This window comes from Oryctolagus cuniculus, chromosome 7 (assembly GCF_964237555.1).
Source record: "Oryctolagus cuniculus chromosome 7, mOryCun1.1, whole genome shotgun sequence".
Taxonomy (NCBI): domain Eukaryota; kingdom Metazoa; phylum Chordata; class Mammalia; order Lagomorpha; family Leporidae; genus Oryctolagus; species Oryctolagus cuniculus.
Genome location: NC_091438.1, coordinates 3,880,930 through 3,902,599, shown reverse-complemented (window position 1 = coordinate 3,902,599; position 21,670 = coordinate 3,880,930). Strand labels below are relative to the sequence as shown.

General features: G+C 50.3%; 1 protein-coding gene across 3 annotated transcripts in view; it reads left to right on the top strand.

Annotated features, from left to right (window-relative positions):
- The window catches only part of TNR (tenascin R), a 432,700-nt gene that overhangs the window by 132,652 nt on the left and 278,378 nt on the right, over positions 1-21,670 (top strand). The window contains exon 2 of one of the 3 annotated variants that reach the window (XM_070077162.1): positions 5,874-6,028. The exons of the other annotated variants lie outside the window; for them this stretch is intronic. The gene's annotated coding sequence lies outside the window, so the exon portion shown is untranslated. The remainder of the gene's footprint in view (positions 1-5,873; positions 6,029-21,670) is intronic. 3 annotated transcript variants of the gene reach the window in all.

Below are 21,670 nucleotides of genomic sequence, written 5' to 3'. Positions count from 1 at the left end.
TAAAGGAATCTAGTTCTGTTTCTCCCCCAAAAGTCATCTTCAGAGAATGTAATAGATAAGTTCACAAACTGCTGGTTTTCTCAATACCTTCTTCTTCTTTCTCCTCCTCCTCCTCATCTTCTTCTTCTTCCTCTTCCTCCTCCTCCTCCTCTTCTTTTTTGTCTTCCTCCTCATCTCCTCCTCCTCCTCCTTCTTCTTATTCAAGATTTATTTGAAAGACAGAGTTGCAGAGAGAGAGGGAAAGATGGAGAGAGAGAAAGATTTTCCACCCACTGGTTCACTCCCCAAATGGATGCAATGGTTGGAGCTAGGCCAGTCTGAAGCCGGGAGCCAGGAGCTTCTTCTGGGTCTCCCACATGGGTATAGGGTTCCAAGGACTTTGGCCACCTTCTGCTGCTTTCCCAGGCACATTAGCAGAGAGCTGGATTGGAAGTGGAGCAGCTGGGACTCCAACCAGCACCTATGTGGGAGGCAGGCATTACAGGTGGCAGCTTTACCCACTATGCCAACAATGCCAGCCCCCTCAATACCATCTTCTAAATAATCTAGTCTTCCTTCATTAATTTGTGGTACCACCTTTATCATATAAAGGACACTTCAAAAAGTTCATGGGGAAATGGAATTAAAATATGCTTTTATGCAAAAATTCATGAAATCCATGCATAGTTTTTTGATAATATCCATGTACATGAACTTTTTGAAGACCCTTCACATTAAATCTCCATAGCAATGTGTATTAATGGGAAGTTCATTGACTGGATTCACTTATTAGGCAGTAATAAGGTTTCAGAAGATTTCTTGAAAATGGAATGACAAAGATTAGCCTCTAAAAGCCTGCAGTACTCCAAGATAATCTGCCATCTACGGAAAACCTGGGCAGACTGCAAAGTGCCTTCACTCTTTCCAGTGAGGCACAGTGGTTTGAGGTCTGGGGGCCTCTGCTATCCTGTCTGCAGCCATAGATCTGCCCAGGCTGGGGAACAGCCAGCTTAGCCGTTAGGTGACTGCTGTCAGCTCCTCCAAGTACACTCCCCAGTAAAGCTTGGGAAAACCCGTGCAGTAGATGGCACAGACGTGGTGCACAGGAGGAAGCTGGGCTGCAGAGAAGCTAAGCAAACTCACAAGGGCCTGCCCTGGCGTAGGGCGCAGAGCTGGGTGTGACGCTCGGAGTACCAACACCACTGCTGATGCTCTTCCTTTTACTATGTACCCTTCGTATCCCTTTTCTTCTTCTAGACGTGAGGTTTACTGAGTGCTGACTGCTGCGAGCCATGATGCTTCCAAAAGTTCTTGAAAAGTGAAACTACAAGATGGTTATTTTGGTACAAAAAAAATTAGAAATCCATGATGATGAAGAGCCTTCAAAAGGCCCATGGAAATGCTATGCAGGGATCTAATTTTTTTTTTTTTTGCATCAAAATAAACTTATCTTTAAATTCCATTTTCCATGAACCTGTTATACCTACATATAGTTTTGCTTGGAAGATAAGATGTACCTACAAGGAAATACGATACAGGTTGGGAGAGAAAGTTGTCTGAGAGGAGTACTGGGTTCTGTGGCTGCTCAGAATTGGCAGAAATGTTTCGGTTCTTGCCTTTTCCCAAGAAGTACCCGTCCATTAGGCTCCCTCATATTTTGTAGCCATAACAAGCTTGGATGCTGATGATGGAGCTTCTGACGTGTTTAGCAAGACAGTAGTACGCAGAATTCCTTTGAGACTTCTGGGATTCAGACGCAATGCCTCCATCTGGAATCAAGTATCCTTTTCATTTGAACCCTTGCAAGTTTGCACCTGACCTACAGTCTCGAAGTCCAGTGTCAAGGACTCTCAACCACTGGCAAAGGAAACACAGAGGCCAGAGACTCATAGACACTGCAAATATAGTAGGGCAGGAACAGAAGGAAAAGCAATAGGAGATTTTATGAACTGAACAAATTATACTAACTTCTCAAAAAGCAGACCCCGGAAGGCGACACAGGAGAACCTAGTCAGGCAGAGAATGACACAGAACCAGGAGGGGGCAGAAGCAAGAGAAGGGGACCTGGCAGGCAAGGTCCTGGCTTCAGCCTGATCCTGGACAGGGCACACTGAGGCATCACTCAGGCCAGAGGGAGAGGTGCTGGTGGAATGCGAGGCCCAGGCAGTTCCCGAGGACAAGGGCTGTCTTCAAAAGAGAACCTAGTGGGTCGGGGCCGTGACTCACTAGGTTAATCCTCCGCCTGCAGCGCTGGCACCCCGGGTTCTAGTCCCGGTTGGGGCGCCAGTTCTGTCCTGGTTGCCCCTCTTCCAGTCCAGCTCTCTGCTGTGGCCTGGGAAGACAGTGGAGGATGACCAAAGTGCTTGGGCCCTGCACCCCCATGGGAGACCAGGAGGAAGCACCTGGCTCCTGGCTTCGGATCAATGCAGCATGCTGGCCGCAGCACGCCAGCCATAGCAGCCATTTGGGGAGTGAACCAATGGAAGGAAGACCTTTCTCTCTGTCTCTCTCTCTCTCATTGTCTAACTCTGCCTGTCAAAAGTAAAATAAAGAGAGAATCTAGTGGAGGGCAAGGCGCGGGCAGAGCATCAGTAGAGCTGCGGTGGACGACGGGCTACAATGCGTTGTAGTTCAAGAATTCTGCCGACAGGTAGCTATTCCTAGGAGTCCTAGAAGTGCCCCCTTAGTTTACAGGTGAGAAAGTGGAGGCACAGAGGCACCTGTCAAGCGTACGGTCATCTGTGACAGAACTAAAAGCTCCTAAATATTTTACAGCTACATGCCTCCATCTCACTCTGTGGCTGTGACCCTAACGCTCAGAGAGGAACCGGCCAGCTGAGCTGATCACATCTGACGCTGGGTTGACATCATCTCCGCCCGGAGCCTGGCTTCAGACATCCAGGTCTCTGCAGGCACCAGCCAGCCACGGAGCCTTGCTCCATCGCAGACTTGCTCCCTTGACGGAGGGCCCAGCAGTCATCTGGAAGATGTATCTGGGTAGTTAAGGAAACCTTGGCGCCTGAAGAAGGCACTCAAAGATGACAGGTCTGAATGGTCTGACAAATTTTTATTGCCCCCAAATCTCTAGTCCTGTAAGTCATGAAATAAATCTCAGCCCACACCAAATAAATTATTGTCTGTTTAAGAACGAGCAAGTGGAGGAAGCAAAGAACGCACACTTTGCTTCTGCCTCTTCTCTCCCTCTGCTTGACACGGGATCTTTGGACCCAGAGCCTTGCCTGACCCTGGCCCACGCTAAATCTCTCCCGCCAACACCCCTAACAGGTGGCCGGGCTGAACAGCAGAGAGCCATCCAGGGGTTAAGCCTGCCTTTGAAGAATTGGGAGGCCGAGCAGGCAAGGAGGAAAGAAGCTCTGAACGCTGAGAGAGCTGTCATTCTTGCTGTTTGGGAGCTGGGATGACCAGCAATTCTTTAGAGCACTAAAGATTCATCAGCGAAAGGGGGAAAAAATCAATGGTCCAGATAATCTTAAAAGAGAAGGAAGGAGGAAAAATGATGGAAGTGACTAAGGGGATGGGGACAGACATTGCAGGGTGCAGTAGGGACGTCTTCGCCGGCCTCCTTGGCCCAACCTGTGCTTCCTTCACCCTTGCGTTTAACAGACTGCATGATGATTGCCCACTTGCTTATCCGCCTCCCTGGCCACAGTGCCGTGTTCATGAGGGCAAGGACTCTTTTTGTTCGCCCTGGATGTATGCCAGGCCTAGTATGCTGGTAGTACATACAAGACGCTCCTTGTATGTTTGTTAAATGACTAGGTGGGTGAATGAGCGAGACGGCAGTTTTAAAGTGCCAATACTGACCCATACACGGTGCCGGACACTTGACCTCCTTGAGTCATACATTTCTCAACATGAGATAGATATTATCAGAGCCACAGTAGATAAGGAAATTGAAATTCAGAAAGGTTAAATAACTTTCCTGAGGCCAGACAGAGAATAAATGAAAGGGCTAAATTCAAACCAAGGTCTGTCCGACTCCCAAGTCTATGGCTTTTATTGAGTTGATTTGACTATTCACGGATAATTCTCTATGACATGAGGCCTGGCTGGCTGGGGTGAGAATGCGTTACCATCCCTCGCTGCACTGCGTGCCGGGCTGTCTTTCCACCCTGCGCCGGCACTTGCTCCACCTGGGACACGGGGTACCAGCAAAGATGCATTGCGACCCGAGGCAACCCATTAATTACACCTTGTCATGTTCTTCCCTGTGGGTTCCCTCTGTGTGTGCTTTCTCGTCTCCTCAGGGCAAAAAGCCACATTTTGTGCCTCTCTGGCCACTCCTCCCCCATCACTTGTAGGTACGATTCAGGCCACCGGCGGTCATGGTGCCCTGGTTGGCTCCACAACAGAAGGGACAGAATGAGGGCGCCAGGGCCCCCGGCGGGTGGGAGGTGGGGGTGGCGTACGGCAGATACGCAGGCGCTGCCCTCCCTGTAACTGAATCAGTCCATCAGCTGTGCACTAAACAGGTTCTTGAAGGACAAATAGGACTTAAGCAAAGGCAGAGGAGGGGGAGAAGATGGCACAGACGCCAAGTTCTCAAAAAACTGGAGCACGGCGGAGTCAGCCTGTCTCTAATTCCCTTCTCCCGAGCAGGCAGATAGCATCAGGCAAGGGAGTGTGGTTTTCTTCACTACAGCCCAGCCTTCCCTCCACGACCTTGGGTGACCTTCCCCAGCCGGGATCTTCCCAATTAGAAAAGAAGGGCTGAGGCCGGGCCCAGTGTTCAACCCCGAGCTGCTCGGAACCCCCGTCTTTTGAGGTCTTTGATGTGACTGTTACTTCCCAGGGTTAGTGAGTTGCTGGGGGAGAAGGGAGAGACTGTGAGAGCCCAGAAGTGCTGAATTAAGCTTATTATTAGCACCGCACCTGAACATCAGCCGGCTGACGGGCCATCCATCTCAGCTGGGCTGAAGGGACGGAGCATGATTCATGCCGCTGGTTAGCGGCTGGACCCGCCCCGGCCCATGTCCTCCTCGGGATGCTGTTTGAAGTATTCATTAGCAGAGGGCGGTAGGGAAGGGGAAGAGGTGCCCCTGTCCTAACCCTCCCTACCCTGGCCCTCGCCCATTTGACTTCTTCAGCTTAGAAGGTCAAGGTGGACCAGGGTCTGATGGGTTACCTCTGCTGTGGGAGTGAGATGTAATCAGCATTGGGTACCCTCTGAGACCACGGGGCAAGGGTTTAAAGCCTTCAGTCCCTTCACTGCAACAGGAAAGGGGCTCCCTCCCCTGCTGGCGGAGTGGCAGTCTTGTCTGGCTGTCCCCTTGAAGGCGCCTGCGGTTGAGCCGCACGGACAGCAGACGGGCCATTCCCATGCGGTGAGTGGCGAGGGCAGGGCCCAGGATGCCATGGGAGGCCTGCAGGAGGCCTCCTGGAAGAGCTGAGGGGTGCTGGGCTGCCCAGAGGGCTCCCTGCACCTCACCACTCGCCGAAGCCCCAGAGCGAGATCCGCGTGGACTGCGACGCAGCCCTTGACTTCACCCCTGTGACATGGGGTGCAGGAGCAATGGGTGCCACCTAACCTCTAGCTCCATTCTCCGTAACTCCTGCAGCTCCCGCTCTGAATTCGTTGAAGCAGCATGGTTAGCATTCTGCAAGAATCTACCACTTCTCGCCCCTGCTAGTTTCCATTTCATAATTGACCATTTAATACTCGCTAGTAGCTGCTAGGACCTGGGAGAAATGGTCAGCCCCCTTCACAACTCAAATAAATAAATAAATAAATAAATAAATAAATAAAAAAGCTCTTCATTAATGATTCAGGCCAAATTTTCAAGTTTCTGTAAATTCTTGCTGACCTCTTACTATTTCCTTTGGGAGCAGGAAGGACTGGGCTGGAAGCAAACTCATTTTTATTGATTTCTCAGGTTGAGTAACCTGACACCAGACACTGAAGCAGGAGCCCAGTTATCTCAGTGCTTTCTGTACGGGCAGCAGGAACGGCTGGAAAAAGGGCCTCTGTCAGGGAGCAAGGAGATTTATCCCGTCCTGCCAGGTCTACAGCACGCAGCTGGTGGATCAGGTAAATCACTTTGGTTACCTACCGCACTAAAACAGACAAACACCGCACGTCTGCTGACAGCGGCTTCCATTACTCGATTATTTCTTGTCCCTTTAGAGCTACTGCACGTAATTCCCCCCATTTCTTTATTTCATTATTTATGCACTTATTTATTTCTCCCTTACGCTAGGAAGGGTTAGGGAAAACTTCCAAAACAGAAAGGAAAAAGAGTTTTGAATAAAACTATATGACATGGAAAATTAGTACACTGAGAGACGGGCCCTGCATTTTTCTCCCTGTTTCAGAGAATAATGAGCTGTTTGTTGGTGTCAGAGCTTTCCAGTGAGCAATGAAGTCATGTAACCTAAAAGGAGAATGCATCCCGATTGCTCTAGAAGAAAAGTGAGTTATTCTTCCCGCTTTTGAAAACTGACAGAGACTTCTTTCTTAGATGCAAATACAAGGATGCTGAGAGTTGTAGGAACTGACATCTTCAACAACTTTGCAAGAGTGAAGACGCCAGAAATTCCTTAAGGCTGCTGCTTGCGTTATTTCTCAGGGCGAGAAAGGACATAGTAGGAGTGGGGAATTTAGCGAACGATACCTGATGGGTTAGGGAGCCACACAATGTGCAGCAACTATGCATCCCTCTTTTTTAGGCTTGACCTGTTGATAAACCTGAAGTTATTTAGACCAGCTCTTACCCACTTGCTCTTACCCACTTACCTGGGAGTTGATTAGAAATGCAAATTGTCAGGCTGCAGCCAGGCATACGGAATCAGGAACGTTGGCGTGGGGCTGGAGAATCAATGCTGTAGCAAGCCCTGTTGCAGTCTGAGGCCCAGTGATAGAGAGGAGTGAGTAGGTTGCATGTTCACCTGACAATTACAGGGAAGCTCCTTCTTGCCTCTCAGCCTGGGTTAATGTTGAACAGCGGGGGTTTGAGGCTGTATTCCTTCAGCAGGAGCCTGGAGAGCAAATATAAGTAATTATTAACACAGATGCATCAACTTTCAAAACTCACTCAAGGGAAAGAGTTCAGTAGACAGCCCCCCACCCCCACCGGCCCCATCTCCTGTGTGCACGCCAGGATCCTCGGTGTGGGGCAGGCCAGCAGTGAGACCAAGCTTCAGGCCCTCCCGTAGACTGCCCCTCTGTGTTTGCAGTATTCGTTCGTTCTTACCCCTAGTCCTTCCAAGCTCTGAAATTCAGTGATTATTTCATTGAATTGGAATAGGTTAAACAGAGCCCTAGAGCTGAAGGAGATTGTAGAGATAATATAATACAACGTCCTCACTTTGCAGATTCTAAGTGAATCAAGACCAGGAATAATTTTCTTCTGTGTTCTGCTTAGCTCAGTACCTGGCACATAAACAGGTACACAGTGACTCTTGATTGAATCTATTGGTTGACTCTATGTGGTGTTCCATAATTTTCGCCTGCCTCATAGCATTTTATCCCTACACACATTCTGCAAGTGTTAGCCGCACTGTCAGACCGAGGAACCCAATCACGCTGTTGCATGTTTACCGAAGTCACATAGCTTTTTTTTTTTTTTTTTTTTTTTGACAGGCAGAGTTAGACAATGAAAGAGAGAGACAGAGAAAGGTCTTCCTTTTCCGTTGGTTCACCCCCAAAATGGCCGCTACGGCTGGTGCGCTGTGGCCAGCACACTGCACTGATCCAAGGCCAGGAGCCAGGTGCCTCCTCCTGGTCTCCCATGCGGGTGCAGGGCCCAAGCACTTGGGCCACCCTCTGCTGCCTCCCAGGTGGAGCAGGGAGCTGGGTTGGAAGTGGAGCATCCAGGAAATGAACTGCTGCCCCCATGGGATGCCAGCACTGCAGGCAGAGGTTTAACCTGCTACGCCACAGAAATGCCCCTTGTGAAAGTTTTTAACTCATGTGTCTGAGTGACATGCCTTCATCTTTCTTTAACCAAAGTTTGCCGGCTGCCAAGAGCCCATTGGTGCTACGGTGAAAATTAAGAGATGACAGTGCTTCCTCCAGACGGGCTTGGCCACACCAGGGATCACGGCTTGGCGAGCAGAACACAGGCTGAACTTCTGACCACGCACCCCTCTGCTCAGCACCCTTGTGCAGCCCACCAAGCACCCCTCGCTGCACCTGGTGACCCTGGCTGTGCACAAGCCCTTGTGTGGTAGAGCTGTGAGTCATTCGGCTCTGTATGTCAGCATCTGGTGGTACAGTCCACATAAACAGAAGCTTTGTTTTCTGCTCAGCCAAATCACCTTTAGGTCAAAGAGATATGAGTAGCCACGAACGGCATATAAGATGTGTTTGTCGAACTGTTTCACACGCTGCATTGGAAGATCACTTCTTCTAATCCTCTTACGTCCTAAGTCGTATCATTAGGAAAGTCATAACAGATACCAGAACCGCTGATGATTCTACTAGTAATAGCTACCTGACTACATGTCGGGCATTATTCCAGATGCCACACGCATTAGTCGGTGTAATCCTCCCATGCATCTTAGGGTAGTGGCTATTATCTCTCCTGTGCAGATGCAACACTTGTGTGTGTGTGTGTGTGTGTGTGTGTGTGTGAAGAAGAAAGACTTAAGTAACCCACTCAAGATCACAGCTCAGAAGCCTAAAAGCTGGGATCCCCACCCCAGCGTCCAGCCCCAGAGTCTGGTGTGCTGATCAGCCTCTGTGACACCCGTGTAAAATGCTGGCGACATAAAGTGAGCCAGGGAGAGGTAGGTGGGTGGTGCCACGGAGGTCCTACAAGGGATTTCAGTTTGCCCTCTGGTTCCTTCCTCCTCCCTCCTCGATGCTCCAGGTGGAGGGTTGCTCCCTTCCTAGCACCCCATCCTCTTCCCATAAACCCAGCTCCTCCTAGCCCTCTGGGAAGTGCACGTCCTGGTTTCAAATAAGGCAGAAATAGTTATGGGAACGGTGTGGTGGCCTCAAAGCCGCTGCCCACCTGGACTCCCTGGAAGCCTGGGCTGTCTGCAGATCCACCCATGCGCCGGCCTGCAGGTGGTGCGGCCCGGTTACAGCTAATGTGGCCTGGACCCCATTAGCTGCGCTACCCGGCCATTCCATCGCTTAAATAGCAAGTACCCGCTCACTTGGCTACAGCAATCGCAAAACCCTGTCTCCCCTTTCCCCAGGAATGTTCTAATGGCCTGCTTCCATCGCCATGGCAGTGTGGACGCGAGCCCCCCAGGTACCTGCAGCAGAAGCAAGGGGACCCGTTCGTGCCGTGGGCCGCCAAGCAAGCCGTGCTGGGTCCCATCGGGCAGACCCCGGGCGCCCGGACAGGAAGGGCCATGCAGGGTCCTGGTGGGATGCGAGTTGGCCAGATGGAGAAGGATGCCCCCTTCCTCGGGCTCTGCGCCCCTGGCCCTCAGCTGCACCATTTTGGGACTCCCAGGATCCCCCACTTCTCTGCGGGAGCTAGGCCGGGCACGGGAAGGAGTGCCTGAGTGGAGTCCGGAGGCCGTGTGCAGCCTGGCCCTCCATTACTGGGTGGGGAGCCCCGGAGAGCAGGGTTTGGAAGAGGGCGTACCCTGTCTTTGGATGGCTGTCCTCATGGCTGGAGCTGACAGCTCAGGAGGGCATCACAGGACGTGCGACGACTCGGGCATCTCGGGATTCGCCGCAGAGTGACGCAGGGATGCCTTCCATGTGCCCGAGGGACCAGGGCCGCCTGCGTGAATAGTATCTTTCCCAGTCCCTGGGGGCCTGGTCAAGACAGGCACTTTGCCTCATTGACATCTTCAGATCGGTGTCACGAGGGGCCTGTATTCCAGCCTTCTAAGCACTAAAGACAGAATTCATACTTGCCTGAAAACGTGTGCATCTGTCTCTTTTTTAGTTACTCGTTTTCAAGAAGTATTTATTTATTTGAAAAGCAGAATGACAGAGAGATCTTCCATCCGCTGGTTCACTCCCCAGCTGCCCACGGCAGCCAGGTCGAGGCCAAGCCAAAGCCAAGCGTCAGATGCTTCATCCCCATCCCTCATGTGGATAGCAGGGACCCACGCACTTGGGCCATCTCCTGCTGCTTTAGCAGAGAGCTGGGTAGGAAGCGGAGCAGCGGGGACTCCCATTGGCGCTCCCGTGTAGGATACCAATGGGGCAAGCAGGGGCTCAACCTGCTGCGTGGCAGTGCCAGCTGCTGGGCTCATAGCTGAAGACCCTCACAGTCCTTGAAATTAGTCACCGTGCACCCTTTCCTCCAGGTCTTCTATTTTGGTAGCATCAGTTGGCTCCATTATAAGCGTGTATTCTATATGCCCAAGTCCAAGACCTTGAAAATACTGCTAACAAACTTGCTGAAAACTGTTTAACTACAGTATGTATTGCATCAGCATGAATTCACACAGTGCTCTCCATATGACGCCCTTTATTTGTGTCCCATGAGAAAAACAGCACCATTCAACCTGGAGAGTTGATTAGGTTTTAACTCTCGAATGGTATATGTAATGAGGTGAACTTGAGCAGGTCACGTATACTGTCAGGCGTGTAGTTTGAGTAGATGCTCTACAATTATAGTTACACTGAGCTGACATAAGGACTTGGAGGGAGAGAGGTTTACAGTCCTGCAGCATTTGCACGGTGGGTGTTACTTCTGAGAGACAGTCGTACGGGTCTCCCTAGGCTGTCATGTTGTTCTTTTTTTTTTTTTTTTTTTTTTTTTTTTTTTTTTTTGACAGGCAGAGTGGACAGTGAGAGAGGGAGACAGAGAGAAAGGTCTTCCTTTTGCCGTTGGTTCACCCTCCAATGGCCGCTGCGGCCGGCGCGCTGCGGCCGGCGCACCGCGCTGATCCGATGGCAGGAGCCAGGAGCCAGGTGCTTTTCCTGGTCTCCCATGGGGTGCAGGGCCCAAGCACCTGGGCCATCCTCCACTGCACTCCCTAGCCACAGCAGAGGGCTGGCCTGGAAGAGGGGCAACCGGGACAGAATCCGGCGCCCCGACCGGGACTAGAACCTGGTGTGCCGGCGCCGCTAGGCGGAGGATTAGCCTAGTGAGCCGCGGCGCCGGCCTGTCATGTTGTTCTTAAGTGCATGTTCTATGGGCCTAATGCAAGGAAGGTGTCATCCACTGCCCGGTGTTGTCCACCATTGCTCAGGACTTAGCATTGCGCCCTGTGTGTAGCAAACCTGCAAGAATGACATGTTGGGGAAAACAATGACCACAGAGTATGCAGTTCCTTGAGAAGCTGGATTTACAGACTCCAGCTGACCCAAACACGTGTTCAGTTTTCACTTACCCTTCTCCGTGCTCCAGGGAGGACACTGACAATGAACCCAGAGGAGTACTGTTACTCCTGTGTTAGGTGCAGGAAAAGGCACTGAGATAGTCCCTCAGGGCAGAAAAACTGCTGCGTATCAGAGAGCATAGGAAAAGTCGTAGAGATCGCACTGGGGGTCTGCAAGAAGTTCAGCCCCCTTCTGATGCCCCTGCCCGGGGAAGGGGTCTTGCATACATACATACGTGCATACATGCAGAGACCCATGTATTACCGTGATAAGGTAGGCCTGACTGGGCAGTGTGCCCCATGACAGCTGTTTATCAAAGTCAATAGTTTGAGATGTTTGCTCTTAGCAGCTTGGGATGCCCCCAACAAAGGACAGGCAATAACTTTAGGCCATGAAGTCCCACCCTGATGGCTTCTAGACTGGGACTGCATCTCCAGGTGTGAAGTTAACTGTTTGTGTCCCAGCAGCCTAGTAAGCCTTGACACCTTGAAGTCGGTGTTTCTGGTTTTTACGAAAATTCGTTCTTCCTCCACTGCCATCTACTTGCCCTTGGCTAATTGCCCTGGAGCTCAATGCGTCAGTGTTAATTTACACAACTGGTCCAGCTGAGGGTCCTGCTCCCTCATACACACACACACAGACTCCGGGACTTTTACTGTTACCAGGACTTTCACCCCAGTAGCCCACAGGCCTCTTCTAAGATCGAAACGCATCTGAGGGTGGACCCTGGTGTCTCCACAGTAAAGGCAAGCCTCGGAAGATGCAGTTCTAGGATACAATGTGAACTTTCAGCACCAGCAAGCGCAGCTGGGCGTCTTGGGACTAACCCAGCATTCATGGGCTGAATGCCCCTCTATCTACAGTACCCAAGACCAGTTTCCAGATGGGAGAACCCAAGCGTGGTTTCCTGCCGCATGAGCCTCTCCGGACGTGTGCGGGAGCACGTGGGCAGCAGAGTCCCTTCTGGAGTCACCCAGGAGACACTGTCCCTCACACAGGCTCTGCAGTCCAGCGTGCCACAGACCAGTGCTCTGCGTCTGTCTGGGCTTGAAGGGACAAGCCTGGATTCCCGGCAGCTCCTGGTACCCCTGCCCTGCCCAAGGCAGCCTGCTACCTCAGGGCTCATCTCTCTTGTCATTACCTGCCTCAATGGGATGTCGAGAGGATTTAATGAGATAATGTTTGTAAATCGTTCTGAGCTCCGCAGAAGAATGAATGGCGCTATATAAATGCAAAACATCGTTATTATAGTGATCACAGAAGCATTCACTCTAGTTAAAGGCAAAGGAGGAGGAACCACCATGCCATTATAATCTCCTTTTTCTCCCAGAGCTGATAACACTCTGAAATATGTTCCCCTTTTCCAACAGAAAGTCTTCACTTTGATAATCAGCTCAGAGGTGAAACGTTTTGGGGAAATTTTAGAGATTTCTCCTTAGTCTCTTTTAAGAAAGAAGAACATTAAATAAGAACACTTTGCCTGCTTACAAAAGAGCTGTTTTCACCAAAGTCATTCAAAAAGGCTGAGCCTTATGACTTCAAATTTAGCTGGTCTTTAGTCCCCACGGAGATAAATGGAGCAGTGTCGAATCTGAAAGGGGAAAATTGGTTTGGCAAGGGTCTAATGTTTGAAGCCACCATTCGAGGGTTGCTGAACAGAGACTGGCTTTTCCATATAACAAACTTGTTTCTTTCTACAGATTATTATTCCAATGATTTCTTTTCCCCCACACTGGAAAATGAGGTTTGGTATTTTGACAATAATCCATCCTTCTAATTTAGAAAAGATCATTGATTTTCAGGAGACTTTCAAGTTCTTTTTTCTTTTATAGAATCAGCCCTCAAGAGGGAGAATGATCCCTACAGAGCAGATGTCTCAAACTAAAATTATCCCGGGGATGAGCAGGCAAGATAAGGGAGGGAAGCAGCCCAAGCGTGGCAGCCGCTGACCATGGCCTCGCCGCTGGAGAGCCGTAGGCAGTGCAGGGGTTGCTGGGAGCTGGAGACCCCCGAGGCCCCCCACTCCGCAGCTCCCTTTAGCTCCTGCTCTGCACAACCAGACCCAGAGTTTCTTCCCGTCTCTCGTGGGAAGCCCCACATCAATAATCCCATATGCCATCTTCCAATTTTAAATCTTATTCATGAATTCTTTTTTCCTCTTCTCTCTCTCTGTTAATACTAGATAGCCAAACTAAATATCTAGCCCATGGAATATTGTTTTCAACTTTGATGCTAAATTCATGTGAATTTTCCAATGACATTAGAGTTGGAAAAAAATGTTTTTTTTCCTCTGTGAGACCGACAGGGTCAGAATAGCACAAGAACCACAGAATATTGGTGACTCCTTCTCCATCACTGCATTTTCCTTCTCCCAGAAGTTGCTTAATTTCTTTGTGAAGAGCACCTGCCTTATAGGGACTTGTAGAATTATAAACGAGAAACTATATATAACATGCTCATGATAAAGCATTCAATAAACCTTATCCATTATTATTTTTGGTTCTCATTTTTAAGTAGCTGGATCATGGGCTGGAATCATGCCTATCACCCTTTCTCTTTTATACACTCTCTCTCTCTGCTATCTAATTGACTTCAGTCCAATTTAGTCCTAAAATTTTGTGAGTCTGATACATAGTAGTACCCCTTATCCTCCGGGAATGTGTTCCAATACCCCCTGCTCAACCTGGAACCACAGTAGTACCAACTCCAACATATAGTTTCCTTTTTACGGTAGATCTTAGCAACTTCCGCATACAATTTTTCCTTTCCTCATTAAGTTCAGAATTTTCACCCTTTCAAGTAGAGTACTCGAAGCTTCTTTTTGCTGTATCTGAACATTGCTACTTTTGTACTCTGGGATCGTTACTAAGTGAAATAAACGTTACTTGAACACAGACACTGCAGTGTCAACACAGTTGATCTTCGGATTGAGATGGCTTCTAAGTGAGTAACGGACGGGTAAGGCACACAGTGTGGATACTCCGAACAAAGGAACGACTCACGTCCTAGACAGAATGGAGTGGGAGGCATGAGATTTCATCATACCACTCAGAACAGGGTACAATTCAAAATTCGTGGATTGTTTATTTCTAGAGTTTTCCACCTAATATTTTTGGTCCATGCAGTAAAAGAAGTGACAAATTTCAGGGGATGGGGGGGGGGGGGAGGTGTTACCGTAGACTTAAAGAAGGAAATTGAAACAGACCACTGACCAGAACTCCTCAGGGTTGAGCCATGGGAATAATTGCAAAGCCAATGCGAAGCTTTCCCAGTCTCACCCTCACAGCTTCTAAAAAGAACCTGAGAAGTTCATCTTCCCCAGACCCGTCTGTTTCCACTGAAGGGCAGCACTCCCAGGAGTAAGGGGTATGGGAACTCAGTCAACACAGAACCATCCCACTTGTACCCTCACGGCTCCTGAAAGGATCTGCGAAGTTCAACTTCGCCATCCATCTGTCTGCAGAAGGTGATCTCCGATGCTGACTCCAGCGGAGGAGAAAGCACGGAACACGGGACAAAGTGCAGCAGTGGGGCTTGGTCTGGCTCAGCTTAGACACATGCTTGGGCGTGGGGAAGACTCGTTCTCAGCTCGCTCTTGCATCTCATCTATAAGATGCAGGAAGGCCCAACTTCCTTTCCGCCTTCCATTTTCTGTGATCTGTGTTTTCTGTTTGTGTCTTTGTCTGCATGACACATTTCCCACCAATATCAGGCATTCACCAAGCTGACATTTTCAATAACGATTCCTGTCCTAACGGAGTGTTTATTGCACTTGGAAAACTAACACTAAGTACCTGACACAGATGACATGCAAGATAATGGATGATTACATTTAAAAGTAAGAGCTACAAAGGAATGCTTTGGGGGCAGAAAGGGGGCACGGGTCTGACCTATAGTGATGAAGGAAGGATCGGATAACAGGTGCTTTTCTGATGGCCTGGAAAGAAAGGGGAAGTAGGAGGGCACGGATGAGGAATAGCAACAAGAGCAGACGCTGGGAGGCAAGTGGGCGTTTGGCAGAGCAATTAAGTGCCCACTTGTGATGCCTGCGTCCTGTGTCAGAGTGCTGGGTTCCGTTAGCGGCTGCCTCACTTCTGATCCAGCTTCTGACGACGCACACCCTGAGAGGCCTCACATGCTGGCCCCAGCACGTGAGACCCTGCCACCCACACTGAAGTCTCAGATGAAGTCCAGGCTTCTGGCTTTGGCCTAGCCCGGCCCTGGGTGTTGTAGGCATTGGGGGAGTGAACCAGCGGATGGAAGATTTCTCTCCATCTTTGTCTCTGTCTGTCTGCCTTACAAATAAAAATGAGAACATATAAAATTTTTCAGAAGTGTCCAGGAAACCCTTTACCTCCTCCATATTGACTGGTACGTAGATAGGGAGGGATGAAAACAAAATGAACAAAGAAATGTAATTCCTTAGGCCTCAGATAACACTTCCAACCCTCACCAAGAAGACCCAAGAAAATTATCTAATTGGTAGACTCAACCTCTTTTGTTTTCTTTAAAAGTGTGTCATGAAGCTCAAGGAATTTCAGGAAGGCCATAAAATTCACAACAGGGAACAGTTATCTCCTAAGAGATGGGAAAGCAAGGGTGCGTGAGAAAAGAGGGGCCCTCAGATGGTGCTGGACCCCTAGGATCTACCGTGTGGCTTCATAGGTGAATAATTGCTACAGAAATAAGGTCTAATAAAAGAAATTCAGCACCACTGCCAGCTCCCAGTGCTGGAGTCACCCATGTGAAGTATTCTGCCTGTGCCTCATCTGTTTGGGCGGACACTTGGCACAGTGGAGGGGAATGCGGCAACGTTTCTCTATCACGGAGAAAACAAATGACCCCAGGCCCTACTTGCCATGCAGGAAACACCCACACACATCTCTGTGCAGACGGAACGAGGGCAGAGGCTGCTGAGGTGCTGGCTGGCCAGAGACAGGATCTGGGAGGGAACAGCTCTTTTGAAATGTAATTTTATGGATTTGGGGTTAAGCAGTCCAGGAAGCTCTTGATGATGAGGAATCGAGAGCCAGTCGCACGCCAGGTCCTGACATTGCAGCTCCTGGAACTTGTGCTCACAGGGGTGCTGAGTTGTTTCATTCTACTCTATTACTCTAGGACTTATTTGTCCCTAAATCCACCTGGTAGCTCCCAGGGCAGGGGTGGGGGTTGGGGGGAGGAGCTGCCATAGTTGGAACTACGAACTGTTGGCTTGAGTTGGTTCAGACTGGTCTCTACTCACTTTGATTTCTCCACTTCTTCATAAACTGGCTCAACACGAAACTTAGTAAACAAGGACAGTGTGAACCGTGTCAAGGGCTAGGTGGGCAGGTTTGGGACTGTTTCTAGTCTCCCGTAACATCTAACCTTCACCCAATCATTGCAAATAAACACGCAAAAATTCAAGTGGGATGCTTTCTCTGCAAGGGCAGCTTCAGGATGAGTCACCCAACTCTCTTGCCTTCCAACAGGAATGCTACCCTTAACCCTTGTCCATGAAGAAATTCTCATGGTGTTGATTCTCTTTGGGAGAGAACCAGCAGGTTGTGTCAAAGGAGAACCGTGGATGAGAGGGGGACATTGGATAATTGGTCAAAGACACATGTGTGGGGAGCAACTCGGACTAGACTAAGTTACTGGAATTAAGACTTATTCTATGCATCTGCTCTCCCACAATATGGCGCTGGGAGAGGAGTAAACAGCTTCTACACAGCTGCCTCCAGTTCGACCAATAACCTGCAGGAGCTGATCCTGCTCCTGATTGGAGGAGAGCAGCGTACTCGGCGTGTGGGTAGCAGAGTTGGGATTGGTGGAAGAGGACTATAAAGGAGGAGAGAGACAACATGCACCAGGAACACCTGAGGAACATCTGAGCAGCCCCCGAGAGAGCCGGCCGGCGGTGTGCCACTCCCCCGCGGAAGTGGGGAAAGTGGCAGGGGGAACCGCCCTTCCACGGAGGTGGAGGGACGGTAGCCAACCCGGGAAGAACCAGCAGCAAACCCGGGAAGGACCAGCAGCCAACCCAGGAAGAACCAGCAGCAAACCCGGGGAGGGCCAAGCAGACAAACGAACAGCGCAGGGTCCTGTGTCGTTCCTCCGCGGAGAGGGGGAGTGACACTTGTCCATGAAGAAATTCTCATGGTGTTGATTCTCTTTGGAAGAGAACCAGCAGGTTGTGTCAAGGGAGAACCGTGGATGAGAGGGGGACATTGGATAAATGGTCAAAGACACATGGATGTATCTTCCAGCACTGTAGGTAAATACACACAAAACAACAGCCCTACCGTACAGTCAGAAGCTTCCAGAAAAAATAAGCATTTGCCCTTGAAGAACTGTTTGGCCATGAATGAGGAGCATGTAGAGGGGAGAACAAAGTGGGACTTATAAAAAAAAATCACTGCTGACCCTAACTGTAACCAGAAAAAGTAGTCTAATCTGGGAGACTCAGCACTGAGGCAAAGCGAGGCTGGGCCTTCCTCATCCTCCTACCTTGAGCCATGACCTTGGGGGAGACACTTAACCTTGGTGAACTTTGATGGCCTCATCTGTTAGCCACACAGTGCTCTCCACTGAATGATGGTCAATCCAAAAGTGAAATAATGACGCAGAGGACTGAAGTGAGTGACCCTCAGCAAAGCGCTGCCCAGGTGAGCGATGCGGAGAGAGAGTAAGAGCAGGGACTGTCTCACTGAGCACCAGCAGGAGAAGGGAGAGGGCCCCTGGCTCCTCCAGCCAGGGGCCCTTGTCTGGGCTGCCTACATAGAGGGTCATCCTAAGAGCTACTATTAATACGTATTAAAGCCACTATAAATAAGCTGGCAGTGCCTCAGAGCACCAGAGCTGCGCAGCCCTGAGCTGTCTACCCCTGTGAAGTGGGGAAGGGCAATACTGTCTTCCTTGAAGTGGGTGATGTGCTTAGGCCTGGAGGTGATCCACTGGACAGGGTGTGGACAGGCGTTCAGGAGCCTCCCTGCGGGCTGGTGGGGGTGAGGTGCCTTATGTGAGCCCAGGGACAGGGGCAGGTGCAGCCTGAGGTTCTACCCGTTCCCAGCCTTGTCCCTGAGCTCAGAGCCCAGTCAATGCTGGAGAAACCCCAGAGCAGATTCCTCTTTGACTTTCTCGCTCATCTTCTCTTTTCCCAGAAGAAAACTCTGGAGATAGAGTCCTTGTGTGTCTGAGTTTTGTCTCTCAGCCAACTCTCCAGGGCTGTGATGGACACTATGGTATCCCAAGCACTAAAGGACATGGGAGACGATGAAGGGAAAAAGCTCCGTGTTCAGGTTGCAGACAACACTGGGAATGAGGGACGTCAGTGGAGGAGACCGTGGCCATGCATGACTCGAGAACGTGAAGCCACTCCACATACAGTGTCTTCATACACTGTACCAGGTGGTGCTGCTTCTGCTGGGGCCATCATGCACGTTGTAGGAGGGAACCCTCCATGAGCTCTGGAGAGTTTGTTGGGGAGCCCTGCAGAAGGCAAAGCTCCTACAGAACCTTCACATGGGGGTGAGACCTGGGAGGTGGAGCGGGCAGGAGGGGAGGGTCCCCCTGCAGGAACAAAGGAGGCCATCCCAGCTCCAGGGCCCACAGGCCGGTCAGCAAGAAGATGATGCAATCGGGCTGCATTACTTGTTCTCCGTTGCTAAAGGACATCTCCCCGTTGTATGCTTTAGTGAGTTGACCAAAAACAGAATAAACAAAAGAATTTATGTAGTTCCCCTTTTTTCATCCTTTTTTATTATCTATTTTTGTTCAGAAAAGAGAAAGAAGGGAGGAAAGGCTTTGTCGAGTCTTCTCGTAGTAGATTCCGTTTGCTCCTGGCTTTGGGAGAATTCAAGGATTTAGTCCTGGTGTGAGGAATCTGAGGCATGGTGTGTGTTGCTTTTGTCATCTCTGGGTTGGCCAGGCAGGGGCCATCGCCTGGTTACCAGCTCCCGTGTGCCTCTAAGGAGAGCGTGTGTTTTCATCTGGCGAGGAGAAGGGCTTACTCTGCAAGACAAGCGTTAAGATCACTCCTGGCACTGTCAGTCAATGACGCCATGACACTGTCCATCCATGCATTCATTTGCCATCCATTCACTATTCAGCAGATGTTGCAAGTACAAGCGGGAACAAGTCACCGTTCTTTCCCACCCTCGGGAGAAGGCACTGGGTCAAAGACGGAGTTGCAGGTGCTGGCAGAGGAGCTACTGGAGAAAGCAAAGCACAGCCACAACAGCTGCAGTGTGTCAGGGGACGGGCGGCCCAGGGCCAAGGCAAAGCCCCTGCCCAGAATGCGGTAGTGAGGACTCTAGGAGGCAGTGGCACCAGGGGCATCTGCCAGAGGGTAGCAGGGCTCTGGCGGGATTCAGGGGTGGGGCCCACGCTCCAGGTCTGGGACATCTAGAGTGAGCTTGAGCTGCTAAGGTTACCAGGACAGGTGGAGGCATTGGAAACGACACGGGACTGCAGCCACCATGTCTGGGGCACAATGTGGGGATAGAACAGGATTTGGCTCCAGGCTACTGGCAGAAGCCCAGCAACTGAAACCAAAGCACAAAGAGGGGCAGCTCTGTGGGAAGGGACGAGTTGGTACCATCATCCTCACTGCTGGCCAGAGTGGCTTCGAATCCTCTGAGCAACTGAATGTGGCCTTGGAGCCCGAGAGTGCAGGGCTCAGCCTAGACGTGGAGGGCAAATGCCACCAACTGGGGCAGAGGAGAGCTGCAGCGGTGGGTGGGCCAGGGAGGGCCTAAGAAGATACATGCCATAGGTAATAGAACAACAATAATAAAATAATAACTATCCCCAGGAACCAGCTATTGAGCACTTAGTGTGGACTAATTGCTACGATTTTATACAAATCATGACTTATAAATCTTATAATAACTCTGTGGCTCTTATTCTCCCCATTCCACAAGTGAAGAAACAGAGTTCAGAAGATTGAGCCGCTTACTCGTCCTGAACCAGTCGCGATCACCCTGTTACACCGGAGCAACAAGAACTCCCCAGTCTCAGTGGCAAAAAGCAATAGAAGTTTATAAAGAGCCCATGAAATGTAATAATGAATGTTCTCCATTTTTAAAATAAATTACTGGGACCAGTGCTGTGGTGCAGTGGGTTAAAGCCCTGGCTTGCAGTGCTGATATCCCATATGGGCGTTGGTTCGAGTCCCAGCTGCTCCACTTCTGATCCAGCTCTCTGCTATGGCCTCGGAAAGCAGCATAAGATGGCCCAAGTGCTTAGGCCCCTGCAGCTCTGTGGGAGACCTGGAAGAAGCTCCTGGCTCCTGGCTCAGCTTTGGCCGTTGGAGCCATTTGGGGAGTGAACCAGCAGATGGAAGACTCTCTCTCTCTCTGGCTCTACCTCTCTCTGTAACTCTGTCTTTCAAATAAGTAAAATAAATCTTTAAAAATAAATTAGTTAATTCTTTGTTTGAAAGGCAGAGCAACAGTGGAGGGGAGGGAGAGAACGAGAATCTTGCCTCTGCTGGTTCACTTCCCAAATGGCCGTAACAGCCAGAGATGGACCAGGTTGAAGACAGGAGCCAGGAGCTCCATCTGCTCCATCTATGTCTCCCACATGGGTCGCAGGGGCCCAAGCACTTGGTCATCATCCGCTACTTTCCCAGGTGCATTAGCCCAGAACCGGGAGCTTTACCAGGTGCATGGACTGGTAGTGGAGCAGCCAGGACTCAAACCACAACTCCCACATGGGATACTGGTGTCACAAGTGGCAGCTTAATCCACTAGCTGCAACACCAGCTCCAGGGTTTATTAGTTTTGCACCTTCTTGGCAGGGGTTTCTCTTACCCTGGTCACTTAGATTCTCAAGCTAAATCAAACCTGACAGTCTCCCTCAATGGCGAAGGCAGAGGCAAGGCGATGTTGTGAATTGCTTTTAAAGTTTCCACATGCACATCTCTTTCCGTCACACTGCTTAGCCAAAGAAAGTTCCATGGCCATGCATAACTCCAAAGACGGCAGATAAAAGCAATTCTGCCATGCGCCCAGCTACTGAGCGCGAGTGTTTGTCAACAGCCCTGTAACTGGCCATCTAGCCTCGCAGAATAGGTGAGGAAAAAAATTCAAACCCACAGTGGCTGCATTCCTAGCCTGAGCTCCACACACACTATTCTGAAAGAGAAAGTCAGCCTGCTGGCAGTGTCCTGGCGGCTGCACGCCCTCGCCCACTCTGTCCATGCAGCCTCCTTCCCAGGCTGTGGGTTAGGAGACAGGCGCGGGGTGATTGATGGCTCCCAGCCACAGTCGGGAGAGATTATCTAACAGCATGTGCTGATGGAGCCATGGCTGGGAGCCTGCTCATAATAGCAATTGAGGCACTGGTTTCTGCAGGGTTTGGAGTGCCAGGGTCTCGAGGGCTTATTAATCCCCCAGCAGCCCTGGGAGGGGTTCGTTGCTGCTGTTATTTATACCTTGTGCCGTGCTC